This window comes from Enhydra lutris, unplaced genomic scaffold (assembly GCF_002288905.1).
Source record: "Enhydra lutris kenyoni isolate GAN:26980312 unplaced genomic scaffold, ASM228890v2 scaffoldscaffold73, whole genome shotgun sequence".
Lineage (NCBI taxonomy): Eukaryota > Metazoa > Chordata > Mammalia > Carnivora > Mustelidae > Enhydra > Enhydra lutris.
The window spans coordinates 109,391-122,370 of NW_019154157.1; positions in this window are offsets into that span (position 1 = coordinate 109,391).

The window sequence follows — 12,980 nt, forward strand, 5'->3', positions numbered from 1 at the left end:
CAGCTTCAGGAGAATAGGTGTTATTTCTTCTTTGAAAGTTTGGTAGAATTCCCCAGGGAATCCATCCGGTCCTGGGCTCTTGTTTTTTGCGAGGTTTTTGATCGCTGCTTCAATCTCGTTACTAGATATCGGTCTATTCAGGTTGTCGATTTATTCCTGGTTCAATTTTGGGAATTTATAGCTTTCCAGGTATGCATCCATTTCATCTAGGTTGCTTAGCTTATTGGCATAAAACTGTTGATAATAACTTCTGATGATTGTTTCTACTTCCTTGGTGTTAGCTGTGATCTATCCCTTTTCATTCATAATTTTATGAATTTGAGCTTTCTCTCTTTTCTTTTGGATTACTGTGGCCAATGGTTTATCGATCTTATTGATTCTTTCAAAAAACCACCTTCTAGTTGCATTGATATGTTCTACTGTATCTGTGGTTTCTACCTCATTGAGCTCAACTCTAATCTTGATTATTTCCCTTCTTATGTGTGGAGTTGGTTTGATTTGTTGTTGATTCTCCAGTTCTTTACAGTGCAGAGACAGCTGCTGTGTTCTGGATTTTTCGATTATTTTGAGGGAGGCTTTGATGGCTATGTATTTCCCCCTTACGACCGCCTTTGCTGTATCCCATAGGTTTTGGACTGAAGTGTCTTCATTCTCATTGGTTTCCATGAATTGTTTCAGTTCTTCTGTGATCTCCTGGTTGATCCAAGCATTCTTAAGCAAGGTGGTCTTTAGCTTCCAGGTGTTTGAGTTCTTTCTGAACTTCTCCTTGTGATTTAGCTCCAGTTTCAAAGCATTGTGATCTGAGAATATGCAGGGAATAATCTCAGTCTTTTGGTATCAGTTGAACCCTGATTTGTGACCCAGTATGTGGTCTATTCTGTAGAAGGTTCCATGTACACTTGAGAAGAATGAGTATTCTATTCTGTTAGGGTGGAATGTTCTGTCTATATCTATGAGGTCCATCTGGTCCAATGTGTCATTCAATGCTCTTGTTTCTTTATTGATTTTCTGCTTCGATGATCTGTTTGTTTCCGAGAGAGGCATGTTAAGATCTCCTACTATTAATGTATTCATATCAATATGACTCTTTATCTTGATTAACAGTTTTCTTATGTAACTGGCTGCTCCCATATTGGGGGCATGGATATTTACAATTGTCAGATCATCTTGGTGGATGGTCCCTTTTAGAATGATGTAGTGTCCTTCTGTATCTCTGACTCCAGTCTTTAGTATAAAATCTCATTTATCTGATATGAGAATCGCTACCCCAGCCTTCTTTTGAGGCCCATTGGCATGAAAGATGGCTCTCCATCCCTTCACTTCCAGTCTGGGTGTATCTTTAGATTCAAAATGGGTCTCTTGTAGAAAACATATGGATGGGTCCTGTCGTTTTATCCAATCTGCAACCCTGTGCCATTTTATGGGCGCATTTAGGCCATTCACATTGAGAGTGATTATTGATAGTTACATTTTTATTGACATCGTGTTACCTCTGAAGTCTTCTGTAGATTGTCTCTATATTTCTGGTCAATGCTATTCTTAGGATTTTTCCTCTTTTATAGAACCCCCCTTAATATTTCCTGCAGTGTTGGCTTGGTTGTTGCATAGTCTTTTAAGCCTTGCCGGTCTTGGAAACTCTTTATCTCTCCATCCATTTTGAATGTCAGTCTTGCTGGATAAAGTATTCTTGGCTGCATGTTCTTCTCATTTAGTGCCCTGAATATATCTTGCCAGCCCTTTCTGGCTTGCCAGGTCTCTGTGGACAGGTCTGACATTATTCTGATGGGCTTTCGTCTGTAAGTAAGGAGCCTCTTTGTCCTAGCGGCTTTCAAGAGATTATACCTACAATTATGATTCCTCAATTTGACTATCAGGTGCCTTGATGTTTTTCTGGAATCTATAATCTTGGGTGGAGACCGTTCGGCCTCTAGTACATGAATGTTGGTTCCATTTGCGAGATTGGGAAAATTTTCATGAAGACTTGTTCCACTATATCTTCTAGACTTCTTTCTATCTCCCCCCTTCAGGGATTCCAATGATTCTGACGTTGGAACATTTCACGGCGTCATTTATTTCCCTGATTCTGTTTTCATGGTTTCTAAGCTGTTTGTTCCAGGCTTCCTCTTGATCCTTTCTCTCTATTTGTTTGTCCTCCAGATCACTAATTCTATCTTCTGTCTCAGTAACCCTAGCTTTGAGAGAATTTAGATTAGATTGGAACTCATTGAGAGCATTGTGAACCTCAGCCCTGGTATCTTTTAGCTCTGCCCTAACATTGTGAACATCCTGTCTGGTCCCTTTCAGCTCGGCCCTAATCAATTCCGTTTGGTCATCCATGGCTTTCTCCAACCTAGCTATTGCCTGGTTAATTGTTAGCCTGAATTCTCTTTCCGATATATTGTCTATGTTGATAGCCGTTAGCTCTGTTGCAGAAGGTCCATCCTCTGTATTTTTCTTCATTTGGGCATTCCTCCTCCTAGTCATTTTGGTGAGAGATGACTGAACAGATGTAGCTGTTTGTATCGACTGTGGTACAGTCTGGATGCACTCTAGAACACTTCTGAGCAATCAGGATTCCCCACCCAAATGAGAGAAAAAAGAAAGAAAAAAAAAGAGAGAGAGAGAGAGAGATACAGGAAAGAAAGGGAAGATGAAAGAGAAGGTTCATCCCAAATGCGCCCCAAGGTTTGATTTATGAGGTATACAAAGAAAAACACAAACAAAAAGACTGATAAAAGTATATAACAAGAGAAAAAAATTATATATATGCAAATAAAGGAAAAACCTTGTTGAAAAGAACCCCAAGTGTAAGATTCATATACTATTAGGACAAACAGAAAAACACAGAAACACTGGTGGAAGAAAAAGATGGGAGAGTGGTTATAAATTCTCAGTGTTGTCGAGGAAGGTTGTTTTGATTCTTCCTGGATGTATCTTGATATCTTTGTTAAAGGACTCAACTTTCCTAGGCTAAAGGGGGATTAAAAATTGGTTTACCTATAGGGGTAGTATTGATTGGGGAAAGGGGATTACTTTGAAGTTTAACTCTATATGAATATTAGAAAATAAAAATAAAAAAGGAATAAACTAGACTAAACTAAACTAAAATTTAAAAAAATTCAAAAAATAAAAATGCAAAAGAAAAACACAGGTGTATTTATCAAAAAGTTCAGGTTAGAAAGTTATTATGGAATATGATGTACTGGACAGCTCTCTGTGATGGTAAATAGGTTCAAAAATCATCTATAAAAAAAATGAGCCAGAATAGTGGGAACAAATTAAAAATAAAAGTTGTCCTATGATGTAGTGGTGGTGATTCTCTTGTAGTCTTTTTTTTTTTTTTTTTCTTTCCTGGTTGGTTTTATGGGGGGGAGGGTCCTGACACGTGGGTTTTCAGTCATGATGTTCCCTGAGTTAAGTCCTCCAGTCCCCTCAAGGGTAGGGCTCTGAGGAAACCGGTTTTTTCAGGCTTTTGTTCTCTGGAGGTTTTTATGTTTGTTCACAATTTTTTTCTTTTCCTCTCAACTTGACCGCTTTTGATGGTTTTTGTAGGTTTAGAGGAAAGCAAACTGCACCCTGTCCTCCCTCTCAGAGAGAAGCCTCAGTCTGTTCTCCTGTGGGTGTTGCAGAGCCCATATAAATCCCCCCTTGGCCGCTGTCAGAGCAGGTTCCGAGTCGCGGTCCCTGGGGATGCAGGATCTTCTGCTTGTACCCAAAACCATGGCAGCAGTGGCGGCTCTCTGGGCAGCTCCAGACCGCCAGAGAGGTTCCAAGCAGCGATTGCACACTGAGATTTTCCCTCTGGCACAGGCTGGGAGTGCCTGGTCTTTCTGGGTCTAAGAGCGACTGGCTTGAGTGCACCTCTTTCAGGGGAGAGTCTGGGGCGTGTGTCTTAGGCTCTGAAACAATGGCGCGTGTCAAAGAGCGCTGGCTGGGCCTTTGTACCTTTCTCAGGGGAGGATGAGGGGTGCACACATCTCAGGCTCTGTAGCAGGGCTCACGCATTCTACTGTCCGGCGTGGCTCCTATCCCCTCACAGGGGCCAGAACCCACACAATCTCGGGCGCGCTGGTGGCTCAGGGACCAAGACCTGGTTTCTCCACTGCACTCTCTCTGGCTCAGCACCAGGGAAGGCTGTCCTGCGACCGGGGACTTAAGCCCCTTTCCCTAGCTGCCCCGATTATCACAACCCCCCCCCCCCCCCCGCCGCGATCTTTTGCTCTTTTGGAGTGCTTTCAGTCTCCAAGTTAATGCTGGTCCCCAGACGCAGGGCACTGTCGCTCGTATTAGGGGTATTACTTTCCAACTGGTCACCTCTGGTGGCTCCCTCCCCCTTTTGTTTATCTTCCAATATCAGTCCGCCTTTCCCACTCCACTTTACCTGCCCACTGGTGTTTTCTGCCCCTGTAGAGATCCAGATGTTTATAATTCTGATCTCAGGCTGATTTCATGGGTGATCAGAGTTCTTTGGTAGGTAATCAGCTCACTTTAGGGTACAGGTTGAAAAGGCGCCTCCTCCTATTTCCCCACCATCTTGTCCCCCTCTGGGGAAATTTTCATCCAGAATTTGTTCAACTATATCTTATAGTCTTCTCTCTTTTTCTACCCCCTCAAGGATTCTGACATCGGAATGTTTCATGGCATCATTTATTTCTGTAATTTTGTTTTCATGGCTTCTAAGCTGTTTGTTCCAGGCCTTCTCTTGATCCTTTTTCTCTATCAGTTTGTCCTCTAGATCACTAATTGTATCTTCTGCCTCAGTTACCCAAGCTGTTAGAGTATTTAGATTAGATTGGATCTCATTGATAGCATTTTTAACTTCTGCCAGCTCAGCTCTCACTTCCCTTGATTAGAGATTCTATGTTGTCGCTAATGATTTTCTCCAACCTGGCCACTGCCTGGATAATTTTTACCTTAATTTCCCTTTATGACGTACTGCTTATGCCCATATTGATTAGCTCTGTGCCAGAGGACACATTATGTGAATGTTTCCTCTGTTGTGTGTCCTCCTCCTAGTCATTTTGGTGAGAGGTGGTTGAGAGGATGCATAGCTGCATACTGCATATATCAATCCAGGCAAGATCAATCCAGGATTGCCTGCAATCCAGACAAGATACACCCTTGAAACTTTCATAGCAATCATAAATCACCACCAGAAAGAAAGAGCAAAGAAAGAAAGAGAGAGAGAAAGAGGAAAAAAGAAGTGAAAGCCCAGCCAAAAGAGCCCACGAAGTAAGATGTATAAGTATATAAACAAAAATGAACATACAAAAAGACTGACAAAAGCAAATGGTAAGGAAAAGAAGAAGAAGAAGAAGAAGAAGAAGAAGAAGAAGAAAAACCCAGCCAAAATGCACCTCAAGAATAAGATTTATATAATACCAAGTGAAAAGCAAATACACAGAAACACTGACAGAAGAATAAGATAGGAGGTTGGTTACAAATCCTTGATTTGTTTAAGGAAGGTTATTTCGGTTCTTCCTGGGTGTATTTTGATATCTTTGTTAAAGGACTCAACTTTCTAGAGATAAAGGGAAAGTAAAACTAGTCTATATATAGTGCTAGCATTGAATAGGAAAAAAAAAGATTAGCTTGAAGGTTATATCTATATGTATATATATTAAAAAACAAAAAAAAAGAACAGAAAATGAAAAAGAAAGGTATATGGATGAAAAACGTTCAAGTTAAAATGATATTATGGAATATATTGTATTAAACCTCTAGTAATTGTAACTAGGTTAAAAATATAAAAAACACTAATCATGAGAGTGAAATTAAAAATGGACCTTGAATATATGAAATACACAGGTTTAAGGACAATACTGTGACTTAATATATTGTTTTCCCATGATGCTGGGGTTTTACAGTTTTTATTTATGTATTTATTTATTTATTTTTAAATTTCTTTTTGACATAAAAGAATTCATTGTTTTTGCACCACACCCATTGCTCCATGCGATATGTGCCCTCCTTAATACCCACCACCTGGCTCTCCCAATCTCCCATCCCCTGCCCCTTCAAAACCCTCAGGTTCTTTTTCAGAGTCCATAGTCTTTCATGGTTCACTCCCCCTTCCAATTTCCCTCAACTCCCATCTCCTCTCCATCTCCCTATGTCCTCCATGTCATTTGTTATGCTCCCCAAATGAATGAAACCATATAATAATTGACTGTCTCTGCTTGACTTATTTCACTCAGCATAATCTGTTGCAGTCCCGTCAATGTTGATAAAAAATTGAGTATTCATCCTTTCTGATGGATGCATAATACTCCATAGTGTATATGGACCACATCTTCCTGATCAATCTGTCTGTTGAAGGGCATCCTGGTTCTTTCCACAGTTTGGTGACCGTGGCCATTGGTGTTACAAACATTGGGGTAGAGATGGCCCTTCTTTTCACTACATCTGTACGTTTGGGGTAAATACCCAGTAGTGCAATAGGAAGTTATAGGGAAGATCTATTTCTAGTTTCTTGAAGAATCTCCACACTGTTCTCTAAACTGGCTGCATCAACTTACATTCCCACCAAAAGTGTAAGAGGGTTCACCTTTTTCCACATCCTCTCCAACACATGTTGTTTCCTGTCTTGCTAATTTTGGCCATTCTAACTGGTGTATGGTGGTATCTCAATGTGGTTTTAATTTGAATCTCCCTGATGGCTAATGATGATGAACATTTTTTCATGTGTCTGATAGCCATTTATATGTCTTCACTGGAGAAGTGTCTATTCATATCTTCTGCCCATTTTTTGATGATTATCTGTTTTGTGTGTGTTGAGTTTGAGGAGTTCTTTATAGATCCTGGATATCAACCTTTTGTCTGTACTGCCTATTACAAATATCTTCTCCCATTCCGTGGGTTGTCTCTTTGTTTTTTTTTTTAAGATTTTATTTATTTATTTGACAGACAAAGATCACAAGTAGGCAGAGAAGCAGACAGACAGAGAGAGGTAGAAGCAAGCTCCCTGCAGAGCACAGAGCCCGATGTGGGGCTCGATCCCAGGACACCAGGACCATGACCTGAGCCGAAGGCAGAGGCCTTAACCCACTGAGCCACCCAGGTGCCCCTGTCTCTTTGTTTTGTTGACTGTTTCCTTTGCTATTCCAAAGCTTTTGATCTTGATGAAGTCCCAAAAGTTCATTTTCGCTTTTGTTTCCTTTGCCTTTGGAGACATATCTTGAAAGAAGTTGCTGTGGCGGATATCACAGAGGTTACTGCCTATGTTCTCTTCTAGGACTCTGATGGATTCCTGTCTCACATTGAGGTCTTTTATCCATTTTGAGTTTATCTTTGTGTACGGTGTAAGAGAATGGTCGAGTTTCATTCTTCTACATATAGCTGTCCAGTTTTTACAGCACCATTTATGGAAGAGACTGTCTTTTGTCCACTGTATATTTTTTCCTGTTTTGTCGAAGATTATTTGACCGTAGAATTGAGGGTCCATACCTGGGCTCTCTATTCTGTTCCAGTTATCTATGTGTCTGTTTTTATGCCAGTACCAAGCTGTCTTGCTGATCACAACTTTGCAGTAAAGCTTGAAATCAGGTAACATGATGCCCCAAGTTTTATTTTTGTTTTTCAACATTTCCTTAGTGATTCGGGGTCTCTTCTGATTCCATACAAATTTTAGGATTATTTGCTCTAGCTCTTTGAAAAATACCGGTGGAATTTTGATTGGAATGGCATTAAAAGTATAGATTGCTCTAGGCAGTATAGACATCTTAACAATGTTTATTCTTCGATCCAAGAGTATGGAAAGGTCTTCCATCTTTTTGTGTCTTCTTCAATTTCTTTCATGAGTGTTCTGTAGTTCCTCGAGTACAGATCCTTTACCTCTTTCGTTAGGCTTATTCCCAGGCATCTCATGGTTCTTGGTGCTATAGTAAATGGAATAGATTCTCTAATTTCCCTTTCTGTATTTTCATTGTTAGTGTATAAGAAAGCCACTGATTTCTGTACATTGACTTTGTATCTTGCCATGTTACTGAATTGCTGTATGAGTTCTAGTAGTTTGGGGATGGAGTCTTTTGGGTTTTCCATATTAGTATCACGTCATCTGTGGAGAGAGAGAGCTCCGATTGTTGTTGTTAGGACTTCTAATACGATGTTGAACAAGAGTGGTGAGAGTCGGCATCCTTGGTGTGTTCCTGATCTCAACGGGAAGGCTGCAAGCTTTTTCCCATTGAGGATAATATTTGCTGTGGGTTTTTCATAGATAGATTTGATGAAGTTCAGGAATGTTCCCTCTATCTCTACACTTTGAAGCATTTTAATCAGGAATGGATGCTGGATTTTGTCAAATGCTTTTTCTGCATCAATTGAGAGGACCATGTGGTTCTTCTCTCTTCTCGTATTGTTTTGCTCTATCACATTGATTGATTTGCGAATGTTGAACCATCCTTGTGCCCAGGGATGAATCCCACCTGGTCATGGTGGATAATCTTTTTAATGCGCTGTTGGATCCTGAATGCTAGGATCTTGTTGAGAATCTTAGCATCCATATTCATCAGTGATATTGGTCTGAAATTCTCCTTTTTGGTAGGGTCTTTGCCTGGTTTGGGGATCAGGGTAATGCTGGCTTCATAAAAAGAGTCTGAATGTTTTCCTTCTGCTTCAATTTTTTTGAAACAGCTTCTGGAGAATAGGTGTTATTTCTTCTTTGAAAGTTTGGTTGAATTCCCCAGGGAATCCATCAGGTTCTGGGCTCTTGTATTTTGGGAGGTTTTTGATCACTGCTTCAATCTCGTTACTAGATATTGGTCTATTCAGGATGTCAATTTCTTCCTGGTTCAATTTTGGGAGTTTATACTTTTCTAGGAACGCATCCATTTCATCTAGATTGCTTAGCTTATTGGCATATAACTGTTGCTATTAACTTCTGATGATTGTTTCTACTTCCTTGGTGTTAGTTGTGATCTTTCCCTTTTCATTCATAATTTTATTAATTTGGGCTTTCTCTCTTTTCTTTTGGATTAGTGTGGCCAATGGTTTATTGATTTTATTGACTCTTTAAAAAAAAGCTTCTAGTTTCATTGATATGTTCTACTGTATCTTTAGTTTCTACCTCATTGATCTCTGTTCTAATCTTGATTATTTCCCTTCTTAAGTGTGTGTTTGTTTCATTTGTTGTTGATTCTCCAGTTCTATAAATGTGTAGAGACAGCTGGTGTACTCTGGATTTTTCATTTTTTTTGAGGGAAGCTTTGATGGCTATGTATTTCCCCCTTAGGACCGCCTTTGCTGTAAACCAAAGGTTTTGGTCCGAAGTGTCTTCATTCTCATTGATTTCCATGAATTGTTTAAGTTCTTCTTTGATCTCCTGGTTGATCCAACCATTCTTAAGCAAGGTGGTCTTTAGCTTCCAGGTTTTTGAGTTCCTTCCAAACTCTTCCTTCTGATTGAGCTCCACTTTATTTTCCTTGTGATCTGAGAATATGCAGGGAATAATCTCAGTCTTTTGCTATTGGTTGAGTCCTGTTTTGTGACAAATTATGTGGTCTATTCTGGAGAAGGTTCCATGTGCACTTGAGAAGAATGAGTATTTGCTGTTTTAGTGTGGAATGTTCTGTATATATCTATGAGGTCCATTTGGTCCAATATGTCATTCAGTGCTCTTGTTTTTTTGTTGATCTTCTGCTTCGATGATCTGTGTATTACTGAGAGGGTCATGATAAAATCTGCTACTATTAATGTATTCATATCAATATGACTCTTTATCTTGATTAATAGTTTTCTTATGTAATTGGCTGTTCCCATACTGGAGGCATAGATATTTACAATTGTTAGATCATCTTGGTGGATAGTCCCTTTAAGAATTACATAGTGTCCTTCTGTATCTCTGACTACAGTCTTTAGTTTAAAATCTAATTTATCTGATATAAGAATCGTTACCCTTACCTTCTTTTGAGGCTTATTGACATGAAAGATGATTCTCCATCCCTTCACTTTCAGTCTTGGTGTTTCCTTAGGCTCAAAATGGGTCTCTTGTAGACAACAAATGGATGGGTCCTGTCGTTTTATCCAATCTGCAACCCTGTGCCATTTATGGGCGCATTTAGGCCATTCACATTAAGAGTGATTACTGATAGATACGTTTTTATTGACATCGTGTTACCTTTGAAGTCTTTCTTTCTGTAGATTGTCTCTATATTTCTGTTCAATGATATTCATAGGATTTTTTCCTCATTTATAGAACCCCCCCTAAATATTTCCTGCAGCGTCGGCTTGGTGGTCACATAGTCTTTTAAGCCTTGCCTGTCTTGGAAACTCTTTATCTCTCCATCCATTTTGAATGTCAGTTTTGCTCGAGAAAGTGTTCTTGGCTGCATGTTCTTCTCATTTAGTGTCCTGAATATATCTTGCCAGCCCTTTCTGGCTTGCCACTTTTCTGTGGACAGGTCTGACATTATTCTGTTGGGCTTTCCTCTGTATGTAAGGAGTTTCTTTGTCCTAGCTGCCTGCAAGAGGGCCTGTCTGCAATTATAATTCCACATTCTTACTATCAGGTATCTCGAGGACTTTTGAGAATCTATAATCTTGGGCGGAGACTGTTCGGCCTCTAGTACATGAATGCTGGTTCCATTCGCGAGATTGAGAAAATTTTCATGGAGAACTTGTTCCACTATATCTTCTAGACTTCTTTCTTTCTCCCTCCCCCTCAGGGATTCCAATAATTCTAACTTTGGAACGTTTCATGGCATCATTTATTTCCCTGATTCTGTTTTTGTGGCTTCTAAGCTGTTTGTTCCAGGCTTCCTCTTGATCCTTTCTCTCTATCTGTTTGTCCTCCAGATCACTAATTCTATCTTCTTTCTCAGTTACCCTAGCTTTTAGAGAATTTAGATTAGATTGGAACTCATTGAGTTCATTGTGAACATCATCCCTGGTGAGTTGCACTTCTGCCCTAACATTGTGAACATTATCCCTGGTGGCTTTCAGTTCTGCCATAATCAATTCCATTTGGTTATCCATAGCTTTCTCCAACCTAGCTACTGCCTGGATAATTGTTAGTCTGAATTTCCTTTCTGACACATTGTCTATGTCGATAGCTGTTAGCACTGTTGCAGAAAGCCCATCCTCTGAATTTTTCTTCTGTTGGGCATTCCTCCTCCTAGTCATTTTGTTGAGAGATGTCTGAATGGATGTAGCTGAATGTATTGACCGTGGTGCAGTCAAGGTGCACCCTGGAACGCTTCTGAGAAATCAAGAGTCCCCACCCAAATGAAAGAAAAAAGAAAGAGAGAAAAGAGAAAAAAAAGGGGGAGAGAGAAAGAGACATGACAAAAAATAAAAAGAGAAGGCTCTGCCCAAATGGGACCCAAGGTAAGATTCATGAAGTATACAAACAAAAACAAACAAAAAGACTGATAAAAGTATATGAGAAGAGAAATATATATATATATATATATATATATATATATATATATATAGCAAAACAAACAAAACAAAAACAAAAACAGAAGAACCTCATTAAAAAGAACCCTATGGATAAAATTTATATACTATCATGACAAACACAAATACACAGAATCACTGACAGAAGAAAAAGATGGGAGAGTGGTTATAAACTCTGTGTGGCGAGGAAGGTTATTTTGATTCATCCTGGATGTATCTTGATATCTTTGTTAAAGGACTCAACTTTCCTAAGATAAAGGGGGGTTAAAAATTGGTTTACCTATAGGGGTAGCATTCATTGGGGAAAGGGGATTACCTTGAAGTTTAAGTCTATGTGAATATTAAAAAAATAAAATAAAAAACGAAACTGAACTAAAATAAAATAAAATTTAGAAAAAAATTTAAAAACTAGAAAAGCAAAAGACAAATACGGGTATATGTATCAAAAAGTTCAGGTTAAAATATTATTATGGAATTTGATGTACTGGACATCTCACTGTGATTATAAATAAGTTAAAAATTATCTATATAAAAATTAAAAAAAAATGAACCAGAGTAATGGGAATGAATTAAAAATAAAATTGTATCTATGAAGTAGTGGTCGTTGTTCTGTTGTTATCTTTTTTTTTTTTTTTTTTCCCCAGTTGGCTTTCTGGGGAAGGGGTCTGCCACATGGGTTTTCAGGCAGTGTTTCCTGAGTTAAGTCCTCCCGCCCCCCTCAAGGGGGTGCTCTGTGAAACCGGTTTTTCAGGCTTTTGTTCTTGGGAGGTTGTTATGTTTGTTTGTTTGTTTGTTTTTTTGTTTTCTCTCGCCTTGACAGCTTTTGATGGTTTTTGGAGGTTTAGAGGAAAGCAAACTGCTCCCAGACCTCCCTCTCAGAGGGAAGCCTCAGTCTGTTCCCCTCTGGGTACTCCAGAGCACATAAGTTCCCCCTTAGCTGCTGGCAGAGCCCGTTCCCAGTCGCGGTCCCTGGGGACACATTAACTCTGGCTTATACCCAAAACCACAACAGCGGTGGCTGTGTGGGCAGTTCCAGACTGCTAGAGAGATTCCAAGTAGCGATTGCACACTGAGATTTTCCCGCTGGCCCAGGCTGGGAGTGCCTAGACTTTCCGGGTCTGAGAGCGCCAGACTGGTGACTGTGTGCACCTCTTTCAGGGGAGGGTGTGGGGCATGATGCAGGCTCTGATAGTGGGGCATGGCACGTGCGTGGGCACTGAATAAATGCTGTGCTTCTGCCATCTGGTGAGGCTTCCAGCCCCTCATGGGAGCCGCACCCCACGTGCTCTTAGACGCGCTTGTGGCTCAGGGACCAAGACCTGGTTTCTTCACTGCACTCTCTCTGGCTCAGCACCAGGGGTGGCTGTCCAGGGTCTAGGGACTTAAGCCCCTGTCCTTAACCACCCCGATTCCCACAATTTTCCCCCACAATCCTTTGATCTTTTTGAGTGCTTTCAGCCAGACTCCAAGTTAATGCTGGTCCCCAGTTGCAGGGCACTCTCGTATTGGGGGTATTACTTTCCAATGGGTCACCTCTGGTGGCTCCCTCCCCCTTTTGTTTATCTTCCAATAATGGTCCAACATTC